Source organism: Lissotriton helveticus, chromosome 2_1 (assembly GCF_964261635.1).
Source record: "Lissotriton helveticus chromosome 2_1, aLisHel1.1, whole genome shotgun sequence".
Classification (NCBI taxonomy): domain Eukaryota; kingdom Metazoa; phylum Chordata; class Amphibia; order Caudata; family Salamandridae; genus Lissotriton; species Lissotriton helveticus.
Genome location: NC_136059.1, coordinates 1511058513 through 1511085968, shown reverse-complemented (window position 1 = coordinate 1511085968; position 27456 = coordinate 1511058513). Strand labels below are relative to the sequence as shown.

Genomic DNA, 27456 nt, shown 5'->3' with positions numbered 1-27456 from the left:
CTGAGCCGCGCCGGAGCAGCAGGCGCTCCGCAGAGGCTGCAGGACACACAGAAGGGGGTGAGCCACATCCAAGTGGGTCAGCTAAGCGCAGCAAGAAGTAAGACTGCCAGGGAGGGTGATGCAACCCGGACTATTTACTATACCCACATATTCTGTTTTTGTTAAATGTGTTGCACATCAGTGCAGTTACTTTGTGCCAACATTAGTAAAACTTTGTCATTTCAACATCCATAGACGTCTCTGTGCATCTGTACTCACTCAGAAATAGTTGGCTGTTATCTCCTCACGTCTGTACCTCCCGTCAGTTGGTGTAGACACTCCAGCAGGTTCTGTTAGTGGCACAGCTATGTCATCGTCAGGTTCCTCGTAGTCAGACAACTCTACCTCTGTGCCCTTCTTGACCGCAAGGTTGTGCAACATGGCAGATACAGCAATAATCTTGCAGCAGGTGATGGGGGTATATTGTCTAGAACCTCCGGTCTTGTGCAGGCATCTGAACCTGCTTTTCCAGATGCCGAAGGTCCGTTCAACTACATTCCTTGTGCTTTTGTGCGCACGGTTATACCTCCTTTCGCTGGGTGTTGAGGGGTTGAGGTAAGGGGTGAGAATGAATGAGCGGAGGGCATATGCACTGTCGCCTAGAAGAGAATGGGGTAACATTACTCACATGCATACATGTACTTCACACTGCTATTTAGGTTATGGGGGTCTGACACTGTGTCTTACCTAGGAGGTATCCTTCACCGAATTCCCCTGCTGTCAGCCGTGCATAAATGCCACTATTTTGAAAGATATAGGAGTCATGGGTACTCCCTGGAAATTTTGCTACCACGTCAGTGATGACACACTTGGCATTACATATTACCTGCACATTTATGGTGTGCGTTGATTTCCGATTTCGGTATATGTATTCCGTGTCAGCAGGGGGACAAATCGGAATGTGTGTGCCATCTATGCAGCCAATGATGTGGGGGAATCCTGCCATCTGGTAGAAGTCTGCTTTTGTCTGTACCAGTTCAGCATGGGTTGCAGGGAAGGAAATGTATTGGTCCATCCGTTCAATCATGGCGTCTAGGAACTTGTGGAAGAACCGGGACAGGCAGCTCTGGTTCACCCCTCCTACCGCAGCTACTGCACTTTGAAAGCTGCCAGACGCAAGCAGGTGTATGCTGCATAGCACCTGCACGTGCACTGGGATTGCGTGTGCCCTTGGGGTGGGGTGCAGCATCAGGGGTTGGAGGTCCCTAATGAGCTGTAAGATGGTCTCTGGGTCCAGCCTGTACCTCTGTAGGATCTCTGCATCTGTCTGCATGGACAGGGTGAGACGCTCTCTATACACCTGCTCCTCTCTCTGCCATTCCCTCTCTCCATCCTGCTGTAGCCGTAGCCGTCTTGCTATGACATAAAAAGCTGCCATGGTGCCAGCAGAAATGCATTTTGGGCCCTTTTTTATAGGTTGCACCTGGTTACCACCTGATTAAAATCTATGGTAAATACCGATTCTTAAATAACGAATTTGACGCTAAATCGGTATTTCAGACCTTTCCTACATCTCAATCTTCAGTTTTGCACACAGATTCGGTTTTAAACTGAATCGGTAATTCTACCGATTCGGTAATTTTACCGATTCGGTATTTTTTCCCGATTCTGTGTTTTTTCGATTCGGTATTCTACCGAATCGGTGATTTTTCCGATTCCATATTTTTTACCGAATCGGTTTGTTACCGATTCGGTATATTTGCCGAATCGGGGAAATTTCCGAATCGGTATTGTAACGAATCTGTAACTTTTCCGATTCGGTATTTTCAACGATTCGGCCGGTTATGGGACTGCTACATCCCGAGGGCTCGATACCGGTCGGTAACGGCCGAAAATGGCCGAAAATACCGATTTTCGGCCGTTACCGACTGACCTACATCGGGCCCTATATGAGGACACTAGCGTGTGCGGGAGGGCGGAAACAGTTACATTGTTGACCTAGGTCACTTATTAGGAAGGAGGGTGATCTCCCAGCCTCTAAGCGCTGCAACACACTTTACAGAATTACAATAATATCACACTGATCTATTGAGCACCATATCACTTCTATAAATTCACCCAGAAAAGTAGAAACAATTTATAATTCATAAAAGTCAGAACGGAGAGTCACTTAAAAGAAATACTATTTTCTGTATTTATCCACTTTTAAAAATAAATGCAAACAGAAAACACATTGTTTTTTGTCTGTATTTATCTGTAAAAATCCGAAAAAATGGAAAACAGGGAGCCTTATGTATAATCCATACTATAACGTCCCTGTAGATCTAGAGTCGGGAGGCCGCAAGGGCACTCCTGACCTTTGCATGCGGCCCCCTGTTTAAAACAGGCAAGCATTTATTTACAAGTTAATCAATGTGAAAGAAAGCAAGTAGCAAGAGTGTACTGCACAGTTAACTTTTGGACCACCTTCCTTTTTAAAGACATTCTGCAACAAACGTGTAAAATATGAAAAAAGTCTCTTGAAAAATGTTACATTTTTTTTTTATTCACATGCAGAACTGTTTCATCTTAGTAGTATTAGTACATCAGATTAAGGGCCTGATTTAGATATTGTCAGATGGGTTACTCCGTCACAACGGATATGAATATCCTGTCCGCTGAAATATGAATCCTACAGGACATTATGGGATTTAGATTTCGACCGACGGGTTATCCGTCCCCTTTGTGACTGAGTAACCCATCCGCCAATATCTAAATCAGGCCCTAAATCAGTGCAAGTATTATTTTTTTTTTGGAACACTTTTCAAATATGAATTCTGAAATGTTCATGCTTCCACCCACCCTGACAATGTCAATAGTGAACTAGGAGGCACGTCAGTTATGTGCACCCTTTGTGTGGCCTGGGTTGCTATTCTACATCAACAACATTAGAATGAAATCAAATGTTGAAGACACTTTCGTAATCATATTATATGTAATAATAAAGAACAAGCATTGGCAAAGACAATAGTTTTCAGCTATGTGACATCTACTGTCTTTGTCAATGTTTTTTGTACATGTTGCAGATAACTATAATAAAGATATGAAATAACAGAAAGAGCTGTTGACTTGGGAAACCAAGTTTGAGTCTCGGTATAAGCTCAACATCCTTTGATCCTGACCAAATCATGTAATTCCTCAAGTGCCATTAAAAATTTCTTTGTGCAATATAACTGGTGCTTTTATAAAGCGCTGAAATACTTTATAGAACTTTTAAGTGCTTTTTATAAAAGCTGCTCGTAGTGTGAATAAAGGTGATCCCTACACTCTTAAGGCATGCCAGTGTCCTAGGTGAGGAGAAAAGGAAGACTGCGAGGGAGTAAGCCTGTGAAGGGAGCGAGGAAGCGTCTGGAAGCGCAGCGGCAGCGGCGATAGAGGAGGTGGTCATCACACTGCACCACAGGGAGCACTGGGACCGCAGACTATCGATAGGGAGAGGGGAGATATCAGCTAAATCTGGTTTCAAGTTGGGAGTAGTGGTAAAATATAGCAAGAATCGGTGTTCTGGGGGTTTCTTAGATCTTTTTGCCACAGGGCCTCTGCTCCTACTCCTCTATTCACACCCTGACCCTAGTGCCTGCAAGGAAACTGTGCTTGTGACTGCTTGTTTAGTAATAAAATATAGCAATATTGGTATTCAGTGGGTTTTCAAGACCTTTCAGCCCATGTGCCACTGCACCTGCATCAGCATTCAAATCATGCCCTACTGCCTGCAAGATAATTGAACTTGTAACTGCTTGTTTAATAGTAAAATATGGCAATAATCAGTGTTAAGTGGGTTTCCTAGATCTTTTGGCCCCTGTGTCACTGCACCTGCTGCACCAGTCAAATCATGACCCTAGCGCCTGCATGGAGAAATGAGACAACTGTTTATATCCAGTAATATATGTGTTCCGAAAAAGGCACAGTTGCAGACAGAATACATAATTATTGTGTAGCTAAATATAAACACAAAAGCTTAAATAAAAAGTGCCTTTAATCTTCTCCAACTCTCCAAAATGAGTTCCCACAGATGTCATAAATTAAGCATATAATTAAACATCAAAGTGAAAACAAAGCTTTGTTAAATTGTGTTACAATTTGGCTGGGTCTTTCCTGTGAAAATATCTTATTCTGTGCTTGACAGTGAATGTGCCTTAAACATTGCCCAAGATCACCATATGTTAGGCTGACACTGAGATTGAAATGCATTTCTGTATTTTGTTCCTAAAAAGGCAGTTTAATAAATTAAATAAACTCGCCAAAGAAGAGGAATTTTGTAAAAAATTTGCTAAATGTGAAAAAGTCTCTGCAAATATTCCCAAAATGTATTTCATTCACATGCAGAACTGTTTTACCTTAGTAGTATTAGTACTCAGGCTAAATCAGTGCGGTTTGAAAATGCTCTCCTGAACTTTTCATGTGGTCCCCTGTTGAAAACAGGCAAGCATTTATTTACAAGTTAACCCACTTGAAAGAAAGCAAGTAACTAGTACATAAGACTAAATCAATTCAAGTTGTTTTATAAGTAATTCTTTTCAAACATGATTTTAGAAACTTTCATGCTTCCACCCACCCTGACAATGCCAATAGTGAACTTCATGCCCCACAAATGAAAAGCAAATGTTTTGTGTAGCTGAATGACAAGATACCTTTTGAGATGGCTATGTCTAAAATAAAATCAAGAAAGGGCACAAGCAGGCTCCATAGAGAAAGTACTCTGCATTCCTCTTTCCTGTAAGCGATCTCACTTTGAAATCAGTCGAAAGCAAAATAAACACCAGGCTCTCTCCAAGACACAGCTTAACATTTCACTGCGGTGTTTGAATGCCCTGCAAATGTGATGAAATAAGAACAAAAATGTATGTAAATGTAGTAGTATTTGTATAGCGCCCGAATCGACCACCGAAGGGGTATCTCAGGTGCTTGTACGCATACCGCTATGGAACCCTTCCTGGCTTTTCCCTGTGAAGTGCCCACTCCTGGGCAACCCCAAGGTGAAGCCAGGCATCCTAGCGTTGTTGGGGCCGTTGTGGAGATTAAGCAAGCTATTGCCCAGAGTTGCAGAGTGGGACCCATGATTAGAATAGGCACCGAGGCGAGAATTATCAGGTCCGAGGAAATTGAGCCCAAGACCCACCGAGGCAGGAATTGAACCCTGGTCCCGGGCTATACCTCTGCATCAGGGTCTGCCGCTCTAACCATTGAGCCACACTTCTCACAGGTCTATGGGCGGGTGTCAGGATACACCATTAATTGGGACAAGTTGTTGCTGTATGTTCTGAAGGGTCCCCTGCCGAGAGGATGCGAACTGCAGATAGTCACCACTAGGTTTAAGTACCTGGGGGTATTTATAACGCACAATCACGAGCACCTCGTTGAATGAAATCTAATGCAACCCCTGACGAGATTTAAAAAAGACTTTAAACACTGGCGCATGCTGCCTTTGACACTTCTGGGCTGAGCGGCACTCTTTTAAATGGTAGCGCTTCCAAGATTTCTATACGCGCTACAAAATACGCCATTTCCGGTCCCCCCGGCTTACTTTGGAGCAATAAATGCAGAGCTAACAACGTTACTCTGGAACGGGCGGGCACCGCGTATAGCACTCCAAAAACTCACTAGAAGCTGGTACGATGGCGGGATTGCCCTGCCAGATGTTAAAGCATACTATTGGGCTTCCCAATTAATTGCGATTAATTCCTGGCTACATGTTCCTCAGGAAGACCCGGCGTTTATGCTGGACAGACATCTCCTGGGGGCGTCAGGGATTATGAGCGCCTTGTACAATAAAAAAAGGAAACAAACGATCAGGGGACCGACACTACACACCGTACGTGTGTGGTTCGAGGCACAGCGAGAACTAGGATGGAGGGGGTGGTCACGAAGGCCACGCCACTGTGGGATACAAAGAGACTGGGGATGCTAGGAAATACGAAAGGATTCCGAGCCGGGGACTCCATAGGTATATCGACGGTGGGGGACCTATGGCAGAAAGGAAGGGTGGTCATGTTCGCTCACCTACAAGCCACATATGATCTGGCGGAAACTGAGAAGTTCCGATATATACAGATTAAACATGCATTACAGACACTGATACCAACGGACTCGAACCCGGAAGACTTCTCGCCACTGGAGGACAGACTCCTGACTGATCACCTACAGAAAAAAGCAATTTCACTAACATATAAGAAAATAATAAACAATAGACCAGATCTTACAGTGACCCTGAAAGTTAAGTGGGAGCAAGAGGTAGGAGAAATCGATGAGGCGGAATGAAGAGAGGCGCTCGCTTCCCCTAAGGAAGCTGCCATTCCTTCCAGGCTACGATTAGTGCAGCTCAAAATCTTGCATTGCACGTATTATACAAGAGTACTTCTCCACAGGATAGGTAGGGCGGATGCGCCGCACTGTCTTAGAGAATGTGGGGAAACAGGAAAGTTCTATCATACCATTTGGAGTTGCCCCAAGATAGTGGAATACTGAATGGCAGTAATGAGGACGCTCTCCCAGGTGATGATCACTGTGTTGCCAAGTCCAAGGTGCTGCCTACTCAATATCTAGGACCCAACAGACTTAAACAGGACGGCCCAGGACTGGGTGACATTAGGTATGACACTCGCCAAAAGGAACATCGCGCAGCGCTGGGGTTCTAGGATTGGGCCCACTCTCACTCAGTGGTGCAGAGATATGGACTTAGCCATGGTTGCAGAGCGGTCGCTCTATATTCATAGGGAATGTCTGAAAAAGTGGGAGAGGGTGTGGGGGGGATGGAACTCCTACCGAGAAGGGATATGTGAACCCCCTCCACCAGAAGATTCAGATTCAGATGTCAGTGATTGAGCAAAACATGATGTATAATCTTCTGCAATTTGCCCACACGGGAGAGCGAGGGGTGAGAAGGGGAAATGTGATGAAGGTGTTGGTCCGTATGCAATGTAAGACTAGATGTGCTTCTGGCAACAATGTATTTACAAGATGAGCATAGTCCATTGTCATTGAAATACTCTGCAAACTGTTTAATAAAAACTGTTTTAAAAAAAAAGAATCACAGGCCTGTTTCTTACAGAAAACAAGTTCATGGAAGAATACTGTAAACACAGCTTTGGTGTAGGGAAGTACAAACTCAATCTGGGCAACTTAAAGAAAATAAAGCCAGCAAATGGAAAGCAAAAAAACATAAGTTACAAACCGCAAAGCCAAGGGCAAGCAAAGGACAGAATGCATTCAAAGGTCAACTTTTTGAAACTCCCCGAGATGTCTTACACATAACACACAGCTGTCTTGTAGGCTGCAACCTAAAAACATTCCAATAGACCACAAAACAGGCCCACAAACAGCTAAATAAAACTTGTATTAGTCTTCCCTGCTGAAACTGTTTTGTTGGGAATGGAAGATTGCACTTTCTATCTTCTGTGAAAGTGGGAAATGCTAAAATCTCAGCTGGTGAAGGTGTCTGTGTCTACCTCTATGAAGCAGCCGCTAGCGTTGCTATTGGTGTTGTTGAGTCTTTGAAGTACTCCTGACCAGCAAACGTGATTATCGTCCCATGAAATCATCATGGGCCGAGCCGTTAGGCTGCCTGCTGTGCCTGTTTATGCACTTGTGAATATCATAGATTATATGAATCTTGACTACTGCATAGAACTGGCTGATGTGGTGAGCTCTACCTCTCATCAGGTTGGAGCTGTCCCTGCTCTCCCGTACCAGGAGTAGTGTCATGACCTCAGTTCAGGACACTGGGTGGTCATCAAAAAACATGTTTGGAAGTCGTCCCTAGAGCCCCACTGGAAGGCACCCTTCCAGGTGATCCTTGTGACTAACACAGCTCTGAAGTGTGGAGGACTGCCTACCTGGAAGCATGCATCGCATACTCAGCGAGTGAGATGTCTGCTGGAGAAAGTGACAACTCCTGTCTCTGATCCACAAAAACAGCTTTTAGGTCACCCCAAAGGAGCAGAGGGGGTGAAGAGAGTGATCGAGAGCCTCAGAGTCCATTTGTAGTTCAAGATCCTAAATTGAGTGAAATTATTGTGAGTCCTGAGCCTCTAGTGAGTGAGTCTGAAGTCACTAAACAGGCCCAGCGACACGCACAAGTGGGGGCTGATACTAATCCTGGCGAAGGGCTGAGCGGTCTGATTAGACGGCCTGAGACGGAAACGAGTGGCCAAATGGGCGAGGGTGTTCTAGACTCACGCGAACACTGGGCAGGCTATCATTAGAACATTGTCCTACATTACCAGAATCTGATGGCACGTTTCCTACCACTGGCAGTGTACTGAGGTCTTCTGATTCTGGGTCCCCGACAAATATGGGTACTACACATGACATCCATGGTCCCGTGAATGGCCCCTTGAATGGCAACGAAGGGTCAGACTCGGAACCTCATAGCCCTCCCAATACTTTGCCACAGTTGGGGCCTCTTGTTAATAGGAAAAAGCTTACAGGAAAGACTCCAATGCCCAGCATCAGGGACAACTCCCCCTTGGCTTCAGATACAGAACCGTTCACAGTCAACTCAGACGTCAGACTCTGCAACCCTTGTAACGGGAAACAACCTTTACAACGCAACTTTTACAACGCACTACCCTTACAACTAAACTTTTACAACGCAACATACATTACGTCGCATGCCATTACAACGCAACCATTACAACGCATGACACTACAACGCATACCACTACAACGCATGTCATTACAACGCATACCATTACAACGCATAACATTACAACGCATAGTACCCTTACACTTTCCAACACTTACCCTACTGTTGCACCCCCTGGAGTTAGAATAGTAATTTTTACCCCTACACTATCCAACACTTACCCTACTGTTGCACCCCCCTGGAGTTAGAATAGTAATGTTTACCCCTACACTATCTAATACTTACCATACATGCAATGTAATGTTATGCGTTGTAATCGTATGCGTTGTAAAGGTAGTATGCAGTGTGTTGGAATGCGTTGTAAAGGTAGTTTTTAAAAATTTGTTGTAATGGCATGCGTTGTAATGGAATGCGTTGTAATGGATGTTGCGTTGTAAAAAATGCGTTGTAAAGGTGTGCGTTGTAAAAGTATGCATTGTAACATCATACATCCCTTGTAGCTCCCAACTCCTTTGACTCCGATACCCAATGTTACAAATTTTGTGCCATCCTAGAGTAGAAATTAAAGCCAATTAGAGAGCGCTTGGACCACACTGACAGCAATTTGATAGAAGTACCTAACCAGCTAAATGCCTTTGTAAGCAGAGGTGCATCATCATTACAAACAAAAGCTATCGCCTGTCACAAAGTGACAGTTAATGTTATTGAACCTGCATAACCCTCTGGATTAACACAGAATCCTTGTAGGAATTTTGTAAAATCTAGTACTGAACATATAAACTCATCGAATTTTAGACCATCTGGGGACAGAGTGTTTAATCAAGATCTAACTGTAGATTGCCTCAATCCCAATAAAGAGACATTGAATCTGCCCCCACAGCATGCCCCTATGTCTCACTGTTGGCAGGTGTTCCCCCTCTCAGGCCTGGCCAATAGGAATCATGGGAGGAGCTACGAAATAAAACCAGTGACTGGCTTGTCAAGCACAAACATTTTAACCCAAAGTGGATGAATGAAATTATAAGTGTGCGGAGAGCTGGCTGGGTAGGCCGATCAAGCTAGAATAGTGATGAGGACAGAATTAGTACATTTTCGTAAACCATTCTATGTGAAAAATATACAAATATACAGAAGGCACAAGAGGATAGAGCTTGTAATGGCACCAGAATTTGTGCATTCCTCTTAGGTTACTTTTATAAACCAAGTATGATAAGCTTCCTGTATGGCCCACCTGACGACATAATCCTGGGTCTCTATTGATTTGTCAGATCAGGATCCCTGCCCTAGGTGAGCTTGATGAGGTAGAATGACTGGAACATAAATGTCCGCAACTAGAAAGAAAACAGCGGTAACCGTGATAGTCAAAATGCCCAAAGTTGTTACCTCCCCATTTTCTGGATGCACCAAGGACCCTTGTGATTCTGTGTTAAAGAAATTAAGTTGGAATGTGTCAGGGCTTCCATCGAAAATAGTGTTGTCTGCATGGCAAATCTTTATAAGCCAATATGATATTATCATGCTTCAAGAAACTTGGGCCACTCAGAATTTGATAATTGGTGGCTTTCAGTGCTACAGTATTGCGGCAACTACCTCTTGATTTGGCACATCAGGAAGTTTAGGCACATGGGTGAACCTCTCTGCTGAGAGTTGTGCTAGATCAATCGAGACTTCGAACAACAGCTTTCATTTCGTGAAATATGAAGGGTTTGACTTTGTATCTAATAATGATTTTATCAATACCTCCAACAGCAAATTTCCAATTTTATTTGATTATATCGCCTCGCTGCTGAGCAATGTTGTAAATAAATGGCACTCTGTTGGGCTTTGTTTGGCAGGAGATTTTAATGCAAGGCTCATTCTCAGACTAATTTTGTGAGTTCTGTCAAAGGAGTTGTGGCAAATATCCCCGTAAACCCCTTGGCGCGCCCAGACACTAGAGGCTTAGAGCTGTGTCATACTTGGCTTCCCACGATTTGAATAACGTAATGGACACAGCAGGTTGTAATGATGTATTAATACCCACTTAGAGGGGAAGAGGTTGCTCCTCTACAATTGATTACTTTTTTTATATCGACTAAGTTGACAGAGCTTTTGATGTATGGGAAAGTGGTTCCCTCAAACTTTGAGGCTCATAATCCTATTGAGGTAGCAATCTTAATGTCCCCAAAGTCGCAATTCAGAGTGGACTGAGTACCCGGTAACCTTGAGCCATCTACAGATGGGTTACGGTTGGTTTGGAGGCTTCAGGATACATCCAATTTTTGTATTAAAGGAATTAAGGAGAACATGTAACTGGTAGGACTGGCCTTGCCTAGTGGAAGAGGATATAGATCATCAGGTGGTTGGTGCTTTTAATAAACTCTGTATCAACATAAGGAAGCTTTTATTAAAACCATCCCGGCCCGCAAACAATGAACCTATGTGGTTTAACCACAAGTGCTCTGCAGTTAATTTCTCACTAGGCAGGGTTTTCACAACGAAACCTAGGGCAGCCATGAGGGTGGCTTCGCTGTGAAGACATTATAAGGAGGTCACTACCAGGTGGAGGGGGGAGGTGCTAGCCCAAAAGTGGAAAACTTTAGTATCTGCAGCATATCAGAAGGATAGTTAATTATTTTGGTCTGCAGTAACTGAAATGAAATGAAGGAATCAAATAGTCTCCACAAATAGTTGACATATCCCTAGTGAGACATGGGAGGTGCATTTTACAAATATGTGTGCTTCTGCAGCAGCCAAGAGTGAACCCCCCTCCCCACACCCACACCCCGGTTCCTAATAAATGTGCAGGTATCCGGTTACCACTGAGTGAGGTAGAATATGCTATTACCTAGAGTATTTGTGGTAAGGCACCCGTCCCTGATGGCGTTCCAATTGATGTTATAAAGTGCATCCCATATTTTTGGGCCCCCCTGCTAGCAAATATTTGTAATAATCTTGCTAACTCCATTTCCAAAATAATGGACAACTTCTATCTTAGTCCCAATTTTTGGGAAGGAAGACGGGTTGCTACATACCTATATCCCTAATTGACACTACAAGTAGAATTTTAGGAAGGGTACTGTACAACAGAATTAAGGATTGGGTACAGGACTAATCCATTCTGTATCCATATCAATACGGGTTTAGAAACTGGGTTGGGACAGTCGAGCACTGTCTGAACCTGAATCTGGTCATTGGGAAATATATTGTAGCCAAATAATTTCCTTTATACCTGGCTTTTAATGGACCTCACTTCAGCGTTCGATTGTGTAATCGCTCAAAGCTATGGGCTAATCTCGTTTCCTGTGGGATGGGTGAGGCGCTGGTGCACTTTTTTTTTTTTTTTTAAAACTTGTTTTTATTGTTGCAGAAACCAGGATAATATGCACCGTCATTATGTCATATCGCGGCATCAACATTCTGCCGTAAACAGCCACTCATGCAACTATTCAAATAAGCTGTTACTTTTTACAACTAAACCATAAACAGGGTCTCAACAGTTGTCAGTTTGCATAGTAAAATTCAACATTCTCGCTTGAGTATAGGTTTCCCTAGGCATTTAATATTGTACATTACCCGACTGGTATCATCCTCATTCCTTTTCATCAGGCTCAAACATCCCGCCTCCCCCTACTTCTCTTGTCCCACCCCTACTCCTCCCTTTCATGTTAACTCCTCCTCGTCCCCTTCACTATCAGTCTCTTCATCCTTGGGTAGTGGCTCACATATCTCCCCCCTATATACATTCCACGGTGACCATATTTTATTCCATTTTCGTGGGTTGAGCCTCTGTTGGTAGACTGCCCTTTCAGTAATCATTAGCATGTCCATGTTTCTACTCCACTGATTCAGGGTCGGGGTGGTGCGTGCTCCCCAGTTCAGTGCTATGTCACGTTTCGCTAACATCATCCCAATGATGACCCATCCCTTCCCGTGTAGTGTGAGGTCTGTCGGCTTCCATACATTCAGTAGGCATACTCTGGGATCAGGGATCACTGAGGTGTTCAAGGTCTGGCCCATTGTGCGTGTAATTCTCCGCCAGTAACCCTGGATATTTGGGCAGTCCCACAACGTATGGAACAGCGTACCCTCCTCCCCACAATTCCTCAGACAGTAGGGGTGCTCAGCCCTCCTGATCCTGTGCAGTGTCGTGCGGGTGTAATAGACCCTATGTAGGACCTTAAACTGTACTAGTCGAAAGCGTGTGGATATACCCGCTTCCTTGGGCGATGCCAGTGCTGCATTCCAGTCAGCCTCATCCAGATCCCCAACCTCTTCCTCCCAACGTTCCTTCAGTTTTACCAGTGGGTCTGGCAAGTTATTAATCAGCTTGCGGTATGTGAGTGAGGTAGCACTTGCTTCCATGTAGTCTGTCAGAAGCCGGTCCTCTAACGGAGCCGATTCTGGGATCGCGGTGCCCGGCTCCATCACAGATAGGAGTGCATGTCTGATCTGTACATATCTGTATGTTTCAGTTATTCCCATCTCGTATTGTTCCCTCAGGGCCGCGAAGGAGATCACCCCTTCCCCCGTCCACATGTCCCCCACCGTGGAGATCCCAATGTCGTCCCATTGGTCAAACCCCTTACTACGTCGCAAGTTACCCAGGCTCTTGGCATCCCATAGTGGCGTTAGCTTGGTGATCACACCCTCCCATCCCAGTCGCCTCTGAGCTTTATACCACAGAGTCACCGTGTGTTTGGTCGGGCCGATCAACTTCGTTAACAAACTTTTGTTATATAACGGTGCTATCAGAGTCTTTATGCCTAGTTGCCTCCTGTCAGCCATGTACGCGGGATCGTTCTGTGGCGCATGTAGCCACTGATTAATCACTTTAAGGTGCGCTGCCCAGTAGTACAATTCAAGGTGTGGGAGCGCTATCCCTCCGCTGTACCAGTCCTTTACCAGTTTCGCATGCGCGACTCTGGCCGGTTTATCACCCCACAGTAGGCTTGATACTTGCGCCGCTACCTGTTTGAAAAACGTTTGTGGAACAATAGCCGGCGTGTTTTCTAGGGCATACAGAAAGCGTGGCAGTGCCATCATTTTGAAAAGCGCCGCCCTGCCTAGCAATGTCAAAGGGAGGGACTTCCAGTGTCGCACATCTGCCTTGAACCTATCTAGCAGTGGCTTGAGGTTCATGTCTAGGAAGGTCGCATGTTCCCGGGTGATGTGGATCCCCAAGTACTTGAAGGAGAGGGGTTCGATCAGCAACGGGCAGTCTGCCGTCAGGGGCGGTGGGGTGCCATTCAGCATGTAGAGTACTGATTTCGACCAATTAATTTTATATCCTGATGCCGTGCCATGTCTCTCGCATAAGGCCAGTAAGGCCGGCACCCCCTGCTCGAGGTCCGTGAGGTAGACCAACATGTCGTCGGCGTACAGGGAGACCCTGTCTTCCCAGTCGCTTCCCCACTGAATGCCCTTCAGCAGCTGTGTGGTCCTGACGACTGTCGCCAAGGGTTCCAAAACTAGTGCGAATAACAACGGCGAGAGTGGGCATCCCTGCCTCGTGCCTCTCGCTAGCGGGAATTCACTCGATATGTGGCCATTGGCCGTCACTCGCGCCACGGGTTCAGTATATAGTAGCCTGACCCACGATATGAATGTCGTGCCGAAACCCATGTGTGCCAGGACCGCCAGGAGATAGTTCCACTCCACCATGTCAAACGCCATCCTGGCATCCAAGGAGAGCACCGCCGCTGGTTCCTCGAGCAGTGGGGCGCGTGCCATTACGCCGTGAAGCCGGCGAAGGTTCATTGCCGTACTCCTGTGTGGCATAAACCCCGATTGGTCCGGGTGTATCAGGTGCGCCAGCTGCGGCAGCAACCTATTGGCTAACAGTTTCGCCAGGATTTTACTCTCTGCGTTAAGGAGAGATATTGGGCGATATGATCCGCAGTCTTCCGGTGGTTTACCTGGTTTTGGGATCGCTATTATGGTGGCCGTACGCTGATCGGGTGGTAGCCGCCCCTCTCCCAGACACTCTTTGTACATTCGGAGTAGGGGCGTAGACAACGTCTCGGCCATGGTTTTGTACCACTCAATCGGCACCCCATTGGGGCCGAGCGCCTTCCCAGGGTGTAACGCCTTTATCGCTGCCCGTATCTCCTCTGATGTCAGGTCCGAGTCTAGCTCGTCCCTTTTATCCTGCGGTAAAGTATTAGTATGTATGCCCTCTAGTGACCCCACTGCTATTTCTTGGGTAACTACGAAGTCAGGGGAGTACACTGATTGGAAGTATTCCGCCAGTACCTCCACTATCCTTGACGGGCTGGTCTGCAGCACTCCGTCCGGGTCCCTCAGCTGCAGAATGGCCTTTTGTCCCCCCCTTTTCTTCTCTAGCCAGGCCAACAGTTTTCCGGCCTTATCGCCCACGTCGTACACCCTGTTCGTTGTTGCTGCCATTGCATCCGCTGCCCTGCGGCGCTCATGGTCTGCGTGACTCTGTTGACACAGCCGGAGCACGTGCCGCGTGTGGTCGGTCGGGTCCCTCTCATGATTTTGTGTGGCCTGTTCCAGTCGGTCCTCCAAGTCTAGCAGAGTCTGGCGCTTCGTGCGTTTATGGTGTGTTATAGCGGAGACGGCCTGCCCTCGCAGGACCGTCTTGTAAGCTTCCCACAATGTAGTGTGGGAGCGCACTGACCCTGTATTCTCAGCAAAGTAGGACTCAGTGCCCCTTTTTAGTGTTTTGGCTATTGATGGCTCGTGAAGGTAGCATGGGTAGATAGGGTAGATGCGTTTGCGTGCATGTTCATGACTGGAAAGTACCATTGTCAGTGGGGAGTGATCTGAGATCCCTCGTGGACGGATTCGAACATCGGCTACAGTGAGGAGGCCCCCCCCCATTGTGAGGAAATAATCAATTCTCGATAAGCTGTCATGTACCGCCGAGTAATATGTGTACTGACGGTCCCCGGGGTGAGACTGCCTCCAAACATCCACCAACCCCTGTGCCTCCATGAAGTCATGCAGTCGGGAGGGCCCCGGTGTTTGTGTGCGCACCGGGAAGCGGTCCATCGTGTTATGTGCCACTGCGTTGAAGTCGCCCCCTATGATGAGGTCCCCTCCCGGCAGTTCCAGGAGGAAGTTCCCCAGCTCTGGGAGAGCCGTGGCATGCAGTGCCGGTGGGACATAGACTGACACCACATTAAGCGGTCTCCCCTCCCATCTTCCGTGTAGCGCCGCAAAGCGACCCTGTGTATCGATTTTAGTGGATTGGACTATGAATTTTGACGTGCGGTGCAGTAAGATCCCCGTACCACGGGACCCTTTGGTAAATTCAGAGTGCACCACCATGCTGTACCCCTTTCTATCCAGGGCCCGTGTCGCTGTGCCCGTTAAATGTGTTTCCTGCAATAAAACCAGAGCAGGATTCAGCCTCTTTATGCCCTGTATCACTAACCCTCTCTTTATTTTATCTCCCAGGCCCCTCACATTCCAAGACATAATGTTCAGCGGGATTGCCTGCCCCATAGTATCACCTCCACCCATCATGATTGGACTGATATTGAGTCAGCATGTCGTGCCATGGTACCTGTACCCTACGCGCTTGCGCCCTGTTTCTTGTGTCCTGACCCTGTAAACTGACCAAAACCCCAACTATTCCCCTCACCCCAACTCCCCCCCTCCCTGCCCTCTTGCTCAACGGACTACGAACTGCCCGCCCCCCCAACTTAGCAGAGTGCCTGATCCCCCCCCATAACATAGTACTTGCTCCTGGTGCACTTTTTTGATTATTTACACAGGGATATGAAAGTCGGAATTTGAATTAGCACTCATGGAGATGTATCAGGTGATGCTGATTTTAATTGTGGAGTGAGGCAAAGGTTGTTTTAGCACCTCTTTTATTTATTCTATATATGAATAAGCTGCACCCTTTTTTTAAATGTCTTTTACGAACTATGTTCCAAAAATTAAAGGTTTGTCATTCCCTTCGCTCCTCTATGCGGACGACGCAGTGCTGATGCACGAACACCAAAAGTCCTGCATCTTCTTGTGCATGCCTTTGTGGGCTCTGGACATATTGGATTTGCAAACTAATTTTATCAAATTATATATCATGGCACATGGCCCCAAGAGACAGCAGTTGAAACCTTGTCTGTAGATTCAAACAGCCTAAAATGCACTAGCACTTTTCATATTTAGGTGTCACTTTTGCTGCAACAGCATAGTGGTCATCACATATCACTCATGTTGGATGAAATTGTCAAGAGCCATTGGGTCACTCGATTTTTCGATTCTTTAAGCTTTATTCGATTTAGGTTTCAAATCATAAAAGCATAACAGTCATAAAAATCATACATTGCAATAACACAGAATATCTACAAGTTAAAATATGAACCCAACCTTTGGGTGCAATTTCCTTTATGATTACGTTCATTTTACAGGGTCAGCTTTAGAAACAATACCATTACAACTAATTGCCCCTTAATTATGTCATTTAATAACAGACAGAATTAATCTATTGAAGAACTTTCCATGTGTAAGTCAAAGATAACTGTTATACAGTGTTTCAGATCGATTAAAACATATTACGTCCGCTCAAAGCGCAGACACTTCTGCCCATCGGATGGTTACGCTTTGCATTTGATCTTAATGGGCTGAGGTATAACATGCTGGGGTAAAAGTCATGTAGATCCCAGGTGGATATAGGGCCATCTCCTTTTTGGGGCTGCCAAGTTTGGAGATATGGGACAACGTGTTTATTCCTGAATTTTACTAGCACCAGGTCGCCGACAATGTCTTTTGGGAGGGATCCTAGCCAGCCCACCCTTCTAACACTCATTATTCTTCCGTCCAAGTTAGGGGACAGGGGTCTATTTTTTGTTAACCACTATGTAACCTTGTTTTTTAGGTCCCAATGTCGTTCGACTTTTCCGCTTGTGAGTGCTGGCACTCCCAAGAGAACGCACAGAAACGGAGCAGCCTCCTGTGGTAGGTTTATGTGATTAAATATTCTTGGCATGTTGCCATAGTTAGCAGCTGTCCCTTTATGGAATATAGATTCTTTGCTCAACCCTACCCTGGCGGCAGTGCGCTCTACTAATGTAGAGTTAGTGGTTACTCTAGGAATGTTTGGAGGTGACGTAGGTGAGGCTACAGGTTGAATTTGGACATTATTGCTTTGTATAGTTGATTTAGGCACTTCTGTGGCAGCGAGAGACTGGGGTTGGTTATATCTTGCAATGTTTTTTGAGAGTGTCAAGTTGGCCTTGATCATTTCCTCTATTCCCGTAAGCTTATCCCCTAGACTGTTCATTTTTTCTATCACCGGGGATAATATAGATTTGATCAGATGGTCAATCTGGGCCAATAGGGTTGCCTGGGTAGAAGGTGCAGAAGAGTTTGATTTCCCAGCAACCTCTGGGGAGGTGGTGGTGACGGCCAATGTGGGGCTTAAGCACAATTTTAGTTGTTTTGGTTGACTTACCTGGTGTTTAACCCCATTTTTCTTTCTTTTAACAGAGGGGGCCTGAGGGAGCACTATGTTTTGGGGGATAACTTTTGTAGATAGTAAGTGGGGGGTACCTAACAGACTATCATTTAGGTGGAATGATGTGCTAATCTGGGGACATGTGCTTGCCATAGGACAGTTCAGGGCGCTAATTTGCTTAATTCTCGGTTCCAGTGGAGCATACTTGGTTTTACATAGACTTTTTAATTCCTCCAGTAGTGATAGATTTTGTACTATGTCGGCTGCCTGTGAGGGAGATTGCTTGTTAGATGGACTATCTATGGACGGGTATCGCTCAGGTCTCTCAGTTTCACGAGGAATGGGCGGTGTTGTCCTATCTAAGTAGTGGTCGAGTGTCCCGTGAAACAAACCTCTCTGGGGGAGGGCATTATTGGTAACCCCCTTACGAATCATAGTGAGACTGGGTTCAAAGTAGTGGACGCCGGAACAGCAGCAAGATCTAGTAATGTCAAGGTTCACAAGACCATATCCAATAGGGAGGACCGTAACCAGGGTTCTTTACCTCCTCTTGTTATGAAGCCAAGGGGGCTGGCCCGTCCCGTCCACCGCGGTCCTCTAGCCCGGCATCGCCCGCGCACGTCCCGTGACGCGGAAGGGACTCTGACCTTTTCAGCGCCTTCCGGGCGCGTCAGTGGGCGGGAAGGGGCGGAGCAAACAGACAAAGGATTGTGGGGGCTGTAGTCCCCCCGCTCGGCGGCCGCGTGGTGTTCCGATTGCAGCAGCAGGGGGGACCAATAGCCGGTGGAGAAGCAAGCGCCGACTGCGCTATGACCAGCGAAATCCCAGAGTCCCGGGTGAGTTCTGTATCAGGATGGTCACCCGCTCCCCAGATGGGTCTCTGACCTTTTCAGCGCCTTCCGGGCACGTCAGTGGGCGGGAAGGGGTGGAGCAAACAGGCAAAGGATTGTGGGGGCTGTAGTCCCCCGCTCGGCGGCCGCGTGGTGTTCCGGTCGCGGCGGCGGGGGGGACCAACAGCCGGTGGAGAAGCAAGCGCCGACTGCGCTATGACCAGCGAAATCCCAGAGTCCCCGGTGAGTTCTGTATCAGGATGGTCGCCCGTAAATATATCAAAGGATAAAGTAAACTGTGCAGAAATGTATCTGTCCAGGGTCTTTTTTAAAGGCTAAAAAAAGAGTTTACTGCAGTTTAGAGTCCCCAACCAGCTTCAAACCGACGATTAAATCAGCAGCCTCACCCTCTTCGCTCCCTTGTCTCCCTCCACTCTCACCTGCTCAACTCTTCCAACTACCAGGAGAACCAGGCATGCAGGGGAAAACTCGAGGTCGAGCACGGGTGTGTAGAACTGCCGCCTCAGAAAATCGAGACTCCATCAGGAAACTGCCTCCCTGCTGCGGCTGCCATCGCTGTAGTCACGCTGCATATCGCGGCCAAAACGCGTCCGAAAACGGCCGAAAATGACGCCTCCAAAAGCCACCAAAGTGCCTCAAGTCGGCACTCGAACGCCAGCCAGCCTGCACGTCGTCCAGAACGCCGGCAGCAGCATCACCAGCAGCCGGCCATCAGCGGGGGGTGGAGCAAGGAGCTCAGGTGATCAGCTCACCATCATTGTGTCCACTGTGTTGAATCAATTTCCTGGGTCACTCATAAATTTGCCCCTACCATTTGGAGTGGGAGCTCTTTTCCCCCTGTTGCATATTTATAAAACACAGTGTATTCTGATTGCCACATACGGAGCTGGGGTGTGGGGTGTCTCTAAGAGAGATGCCATCCAGCATGAAGAAAAGAGGTTTTGTAGGTTGGTCCTGTTGGCCACTATATTGTCATCCCACTTAATTTGTCATGAAGAACTGGGTGTCCCATTTGTAGAAGATTACATTAGAGCCCGCTCCACTTTATTATGACTAGGAGTCTGAAAAAATAAGTAAGCGAGCTTGACCAGTGATATCATTATGGATTCCCTAAAATGTGAAGGGGGGCTAGCAAATCCATGGCTAGCGAGCATGGAATCAAGTGATCGTAGGATTGGTTTGCAACATGTGTTTACAGATCCTGAGCTTACTACTAATATACGCAAAAAAACGTACAGTAAGCCCCATGCAGTGTTGATTATACCATATGCATAAAGGGGGAAGACCATCGTGGCTGCCTACATGCATATGGTTGCAGAAGACCCCCCACCTCCTATCAAGAGATCTTGCTAGAGCAATGTGTTACTGGGAACGCAACTTAATGTTCAGTTTTAGGCTGCCTCAGTTAGATATTTACTGGACTTCCGACTGGTGTTCCAGAAGAATCTTGATTTAAGCCCCTGCCCTTGTGATGTGAGATCTGGGCAGACTATGCAGCACTTTACATTTTTTTGCAATTTTTATATCAGGTACATGAAGCATTGCCTGCTTTTACCCACTAAAATCTGTAACATCAGGGACTTTAGGATAGCTTTTAATCTTTTGTCACAACTCCCTGATGATGACATAAGTTTTCATGTTGGTGATTTTTTGAGAACGGCTGTCCTGGCTCGAAGCTCCATGCTTACCAAATAAGTCTGCACCATAGTTCAGAATGTACTGTATTGATTAAAGAAACCATTAAACTGGTTTGGATTTTATTGCTGTCATTTTTATTATGTATTAATATGCTCTATGATATACATTGTGTTTTTATGGATACCTTGTGCATCTGAATAAAAAAAATTGACAGAAGACTGACTGCTAGCTATCAGGTGTATGGCTTTGCAACATCATATCAGATAAGAGTAGAGACATACATGGGTTTGCAAAGAATATTACTGGATTGAAGCAAGATTTGAAGGATCTGGTAGCATCAGATGCATGGAAAACAATTGGAAAGGGATTCGCTACTGTTGGTAGTTGGTTTGGTACGATAAATAGTGGACTTTTAGATGCTATATTGAGGCCTATTTTGATTTTTGTGATTTGTCTGTTTGGTATGTTTAAAGAATTAACGTACATGAAATCAAAGAAAGTGTTGGTTGCAGGAAAGTGTGTTAAATGCAAGAGATTTTGAAAAGGAGGAAGGACAGTGTAGAGCCTATGATGAAATGAAGGTGCTGGAAATGGCAAGGCGTAAGATCGACTGCATTTTGAGATGGTCTCAGGAAAGGTTCACTTGATTTGTGTGATGGCTATCCTAGCCATTAGAGGGGGTATTGGAACAGCATTAGGTTAGAGCTCCACCCTTTATCATATACACACGTTATATACTTAACATGGGTTAAAACCATTGATCTGTGTGCAGTATACTAATCGAATAATATTAGGTGGCCGCATTTACCTTTAGTTAAGGGCCACGGATATAATCAAATTGTAATCCACTTATACATTTCAATTAGAAATGTATATCTCCCTTTAATGTACTCAGTATTCACTTACGCTAACTGTATTAATTGAACATTTATTTTGATTTTTAATATTAACCTAGCCTGTGATTAGGTCCAAAGTGCATGCGTTGCACTTTTGCCACTGCTTGTCAGTAGTTGTTTTCTACCTCCTCTGCATATGTGCTATCAGATTCTTTGTTAGTTAAAGAAAAGTTATTTGTTTTATACTGATAGTGAGGTGCAGTAAGGACATTTTAGCAGTGGATGTGGAGATGGGATGCTGAAAAGAATTTTCTGTACCTGGCAGTCCCTGGAAGTTTTTTGTTGCTTTAATTTGTGTTCCATATGTTAGTTTAGACAGACCCTGTCCTGTGTTTTGGGAGAGAAGATGGTTTCTGTACTCTGCTGAATCCCCACTCTGAGTGGAAAGTTTTATGTTCGAACACTTTTTCATTTCCCTTGAAGCATAATGCATTTCATATGATATTGACACCTTCTTCCTTTTTCTGACCTTCAGAAATCCCCAGTTACTCTAATTGCTTTATTTAGAACATGGAAATTCTTTATGCAATACTTAATTTGTGTATTCTGCTTTCTCTTTGTGGTTAATCTTTTATTCTTTATAATACTTAGATTCAGTTTGCTTGACAATTTCAATATAAATGGTGTAATGAAATATTTCCAACTAATCTGACTTGTGACTTAACTAATCTGCTAATAAACCTTCATGGCTTGGATATCATCTTCATTTTTGCGGAGCCTTACAGGTTTCACAATTAATCGAAATGTACTGCTAATGTTAGCTCCTTGCACATGCTTTAAGTTGACAATCAAAGGCTCGTACGATCAGTGGGGGATTCTGTGTGATGATTTTATTAGGAGATTAAAATATAAGGGTCCCGCTCCATCATGAAAAAGCATCTTTACACACACAAACCAAATCTGCTCAGAAAGGCATCTGTATTTTGGTTAGCTTTCATTAGACATTCTGCTTGAGACATTATAGAAAGAGAATGCATGCTTATACTCTGTGATTGCAGTATAGGGTTTCTAAGTGACACCAGTCACAGACCCTGGGTACTCCCCCGTCACGTGATCACAAGAGTCTGTCATGCCTCTGGGTTTCTTTGGGTCACTGTGTGGGAATGGGTGGACCAATTGAGGGGGTGGGGTTCTGTGCCAAGAACTGACTACATCCCTCCTCACTCCCGTCCCCAAGACCACCACCTCAAAAAAATAAAACAAAAGCTTTCTGAGGCTGCCACCAATGTCCTATGTATTTTCAAAACTCAAAACCCTGAATGGATATTGGTCCATTCAGTATAGGGATTTCCAACTTTCTTTCCCATCTGGTGACTAAGTGAAGGGCCTTATTTACTCTCACTAATTAAGTTCCTGGTTTTTATTCATATTCTAAATAGCAACCTTGGCCTGTTTGCTTCAGAAAGCGGTCAGTTACAGTAATTAACTGTGTTGATGTGTCTTCCAAGAACGGATCTTCACTGTACTTTGATGGAGGATCACATCCCACCACTGCAGGTTACTCATAACCCAGGATACATCCATCCTGCACGATACTGGAGAATCAAAAAAGAGGAGAAAGATACAGGATGGCTGAGTTTCTCATGTACCTCGAAGGATGGATGCATCTTGGGCAGGGCCACTGGAATTATGCTGCAAGCGAGGACCACATTTTGCAGCAGGGTTGACTAAATAGGGCAAGAAAAGGCAACTATTGCAGCACATTTTGAAGCAGTATTACTTCAATATGTTGTCAGTTTTACTCACATTAACTGTACGGGACAAAGATTTCACCTCATTGAATCAGTTTAACGCCTAAATGCAGCAATCTCCAATTTAAAGGTATTTTGACTCTGGGCTGCAGATTGGCGGCCACTGTATGGTAACTTTTGTACCATTTGAGCTAAAAAATAAAACTTTTTGTAGTAACATCTTGAAATTATGCAGAAGATGATGGTTTTTTTTTTTACAGAGTTTTATATCGCGCAAACTTGATCCGAAGGTATTGGGTATCAGAGCGCTTTACATAGCGCCAGTTGCGTTACATGAGGACACATTCCTTTTTGTTAGGCACAGGGAGATGAAGTGATTTGCACAGAATCACAGGATGTTCAGCGTCGTTTCCTAGACTCGAACCCGGTTCCCCAGATTCAAGGTCGACCGCCCTAGCCGTTAGGCCGACTCCTCTCTTAGGTGGCAAGTGTGGCAACTCCATAATTATGTAGAAAATGCTGCTGCCACAGCATTGCAAATTTCTAGCACTGGGGCCTGGTTAGCAGGCTTCAGCGCACTGCCAGAGTCAAAAACAAGCATCTAGTATTCCAAAAGGGGCAAAAAGTGGGAGGCATCTGCAAAATGGCCTGTTTTCTTACAGTCGTCTTCAGGTTATCAGGTCAGCGTGCGCCTGATGTAACGTATGCTATCTTGCCTGTTGCATCTGTGAGCTTTGATGCTGTAGCATGAGGTGAGCATGCTGGTTCACAGTGCGTATAGATATAAAAAACATAAATAAATGGATATGTATGTACAGTGCTTAATTGGAGCCGGTGGATGCCAATAGGCCTATCAGCCTCATTTTTGAGGAATGGCTCTTATTTTTCTTCATTAGAAATTTACTGAGAGAAAGAGAAGGAAAACACACTAAAGGGGAAAGAAGAACGAAGTGAAAGACTGAAAAAAAATTCACGAAAGGAGGAACATGCAAGAATGAGATAAAGGAGTAGAGACTGCCTGGTGGTGGATTAAAGATTGAAATTGACTTACTTGATTGTTTATGATATCACCTCACTGTACTTTTAACACTATTGATGTATCTATGTATATATGCTCCCCTCCTCTGTAAAGCGCTCTAATATCTGCGAAGATCTTGTTCGCGCTATATAAAACTTTCAAAATAAATAAATAAATAAAGATGCATGAAGTGGAATCAAGACTACGCAGCATTGGTATTAGGTGTGCTGAAATTTCATGGCTCCGGCACAGGCTTCTGGTCAAAGCTTTTGGGTACCAGCACTCATTCTTTTACAAATTATGCACTGCATAGGTAGGTAGTAGACTTGTATGGTGCAAAGCTAACTACAAAGCGATTTTACTGATTACACCTTACTTTAGTTTTGCGTCCAGTCCCTCTTTTGTTTTTACCCTAAGTCAGATGGGTATTTAAAGACATTTGAAGATGGCGCGAGTGCCAGACGCCACTGTTACATGAGGAGTACTCTTCTTACCGATCGGAGCTTTCAAGGTAACAGCAGTTATGATGTATTTTAGGGCGGGTTGCCTTCTCAGTTGATTTTTTCCGGATTGGGATGAATTACTTTGACGGCTTGTGGATATGCTGTCACACTTTTATACTCATTTTCTTTGGTGCTTGATTTACGCATATAATGACTATTACACTTTGCTTATATAGCTAGTATTTCCCGAATTTCGTGATGATTTATATACCCAATGACTCGTGGTTTTTTTTTGTGTTGAAATTTTTTATTGAAATTTGCAGATAAAAAATACAAATGTGTTGACAGACTCGTGTTTTTAAGATAGTTTTATAGCTTATGATTGAGCATATTATATTACAGGATTTTGCTTAGATGACATTGAGGGATTTTAACTTATTGAATATGAGGACAAGAGTTTACTTTTGACGTTGCCAGACTATATGCAGTAGTTGGTGAGTTGGCCTGGAGTGTGATACTCCTAAGATTCTTGTTTGTGTGCACTGGTTTATTGGTTCCTTCTCGGTTATTAGTTTATACAGAGCACCATCTCTGTTATTTCAGTCACTCACTGGGTGTCTTTCTGAGGTAGTATTCTTGGTGTCTCTGGGTGATATACCCTTTTCGGAATCTGTTGCTTTACTTTCTCTTTTGTGGATAATACATACTAGAGTCATGTGGCCTTTTGCCTTTGCCCTTTTTTCTGTAACTATTGAATATACAGACAACCTTTGTTTTGGCCATATCGGTTATAATGTGAGCTCACCTGTTTAATTTTAGCCCTGAAGAAGTCAGTGGATACTTCCACTGAGACGAAACACGTGTTGGCTAAGAGTTGTCTTGCTGTTGGCTGAAGTAATTGGCTAAATATTGTTTTGCTGATAGCCAAAGTAACCACTTTCGAACCGAGTTTGGAATAAACAAGATCTAAGAAGACTTCTATGAAGAAAAACTGTGTGGACTCATCAATTTATTATGGACTCTTTCTTTGCTCAGGATATTGATTGTTGAGTTTTGTATATATATGGACTTTTGTCTACATAGTTAGCAACGTAGGGTGGTTGTTACCCTATATCCTTTGAACATTTTTTTCTGATATTACTGTTTACTGTATGATTTTCTAACAACTTAGGTCATACCACACCCATCCATTCGTCCTTTTGCATTTTACAAAGCAGTGATAGCTATATAACATTGATCTGACAGGGCAATTTACGGTTTAAGGGGTTTACAAAAATATTAAATAAATAAAATGAGAGACCGTGTACAATACAGGAAGCAGGTGGGCACAGCAAGTAAAAGGGAGGAGGATAGATGAAGAGGGCTGTTAGGAAGTGATATCAGAAGGCACCATGTTCAAGGGGTAGAGTGGGAGAAGGCGAGGTAGGCAGAGACGGGCATTGGGTGGATTTGAGCGACAAGGGTCTGATAGTGGAGCGCTCCTTAGAGAGCAGAGCACCACGTGTGGATAAATTGCGGCATAGTGCTGTTTGAAAACATGGGTCTTCAGCTCCTTCTGAAAATGGAGTAGAGAAATGTCTTTCTGAATGAGATGTCATGCTAAGCTCTTGATTCATAACAGGAGAAGGCTTGGTATCTTCTCTTTTCCTTCATGCTTTTGCTTCTGTCCAGGCTGGTAATGCCATGCTAGGTGTTGATGAATGAATGAATGAATGATGGGAATCTTATATTGCACAACTTAGCCCAAGGGCATCGAGGCGCCTAAGCAGGTCCAATAATATGTGGTGACCAAAGAGGTATTCTACAATTACGCTTCAGAAAAAAGCCACATTTTCAATGCTTTGCGAAACAGAGCAATCGAAGGTTGCCCCAGGATTTCGGGAGGAAGAGAATTCCATAGCCTGGGTACAACCGAGGAAAATGCTCTGCCTCCCCATTTGGCTCTCACAAACTTGGGAACCACAAGAAGATTTTGTGTCAGTTATGTTGGAGTGCTGCCATTGCCTGCCATGGAGATGATGTAGCAGGTCTTGACTATGATGTGTCTGGGTAGAGGTAGCCATTGGAGTTCTGTCAGTGATGTGTGATTCTGTTGAATTAATAATACGCTGTAACAAGATGGGCCTCTGCAGGTAGGACACGCTTCAGAGTTGTGAGGTTGGACTCTGGGACGCTGGCCAGCTGCCATACCAAATAGTGAATACATTAGTAAATGATTCAATGTAAGTGGACAGGGTAGGGCTGGGGTACAAAATAGGCCACACACCAGAATGAAGTTGGGCCACATTTATGTTCTGGGGAGTAAAAAACACAGAGTCCAGCATTTGTAAATTGAGCAACTTAGGAATTTGTTAAAGCATGCTGGCTGGGTGGTTCTGAGTGGTGGGAACTGCAGGTATTTGTGCTTGGCTGTAGCCAATGTTTGGGAAATATTAGAGAAATGCTGCAGTGAAATTCACTGTGTTCCGTCTGTATCAGAAAGATGTATACATTGACACACCCCTGATCTTTTACCCACAAAGCTCAATTGGTCTATCCACGTTGCATGTGTGGAGATAACAGCATCCACAGCCTGATGCACACTGCTGCTACCTATTGCAGTCTAGATTTTATTTAAACCGGTTTACAGCGCCAGCCCACAAACGGCCATGAAACCAGCCCACCACATGATAAAACCAGCTCACACAGCCATAAAACTTGCTCAGAAGACTGGTCTGTTTGCTACTGCCAGACTGCCTTGTAGTCCAGTTCGACCCTGGATGGGATGTACGTTGTTACAACGCATGCGTTTACTACGCATGCCTTTACAATGCAGGTTTTTCAACGCAAGTCGTTAAAACGACTTGCGTAGGGGGGTGCTGGATAGTGAATAGTTTAATTTACTAATCCAACTCCAGTCCCC

The 27456-nt window shown here is 44.9% G+C and overlaps 1 protein-coding gene across 2 annotated transcripts in view; it reads left to right on the top strand.

The window, feature by feature from the left end:
* The window catches only part of LOC144819826 (uncharacterized), a 254614-nt gene that overhangs the window by 39311 nt on the left and 187847 nt on the right, over positions 1-27456 (top strand). The window lies entirely within an intron of this gene.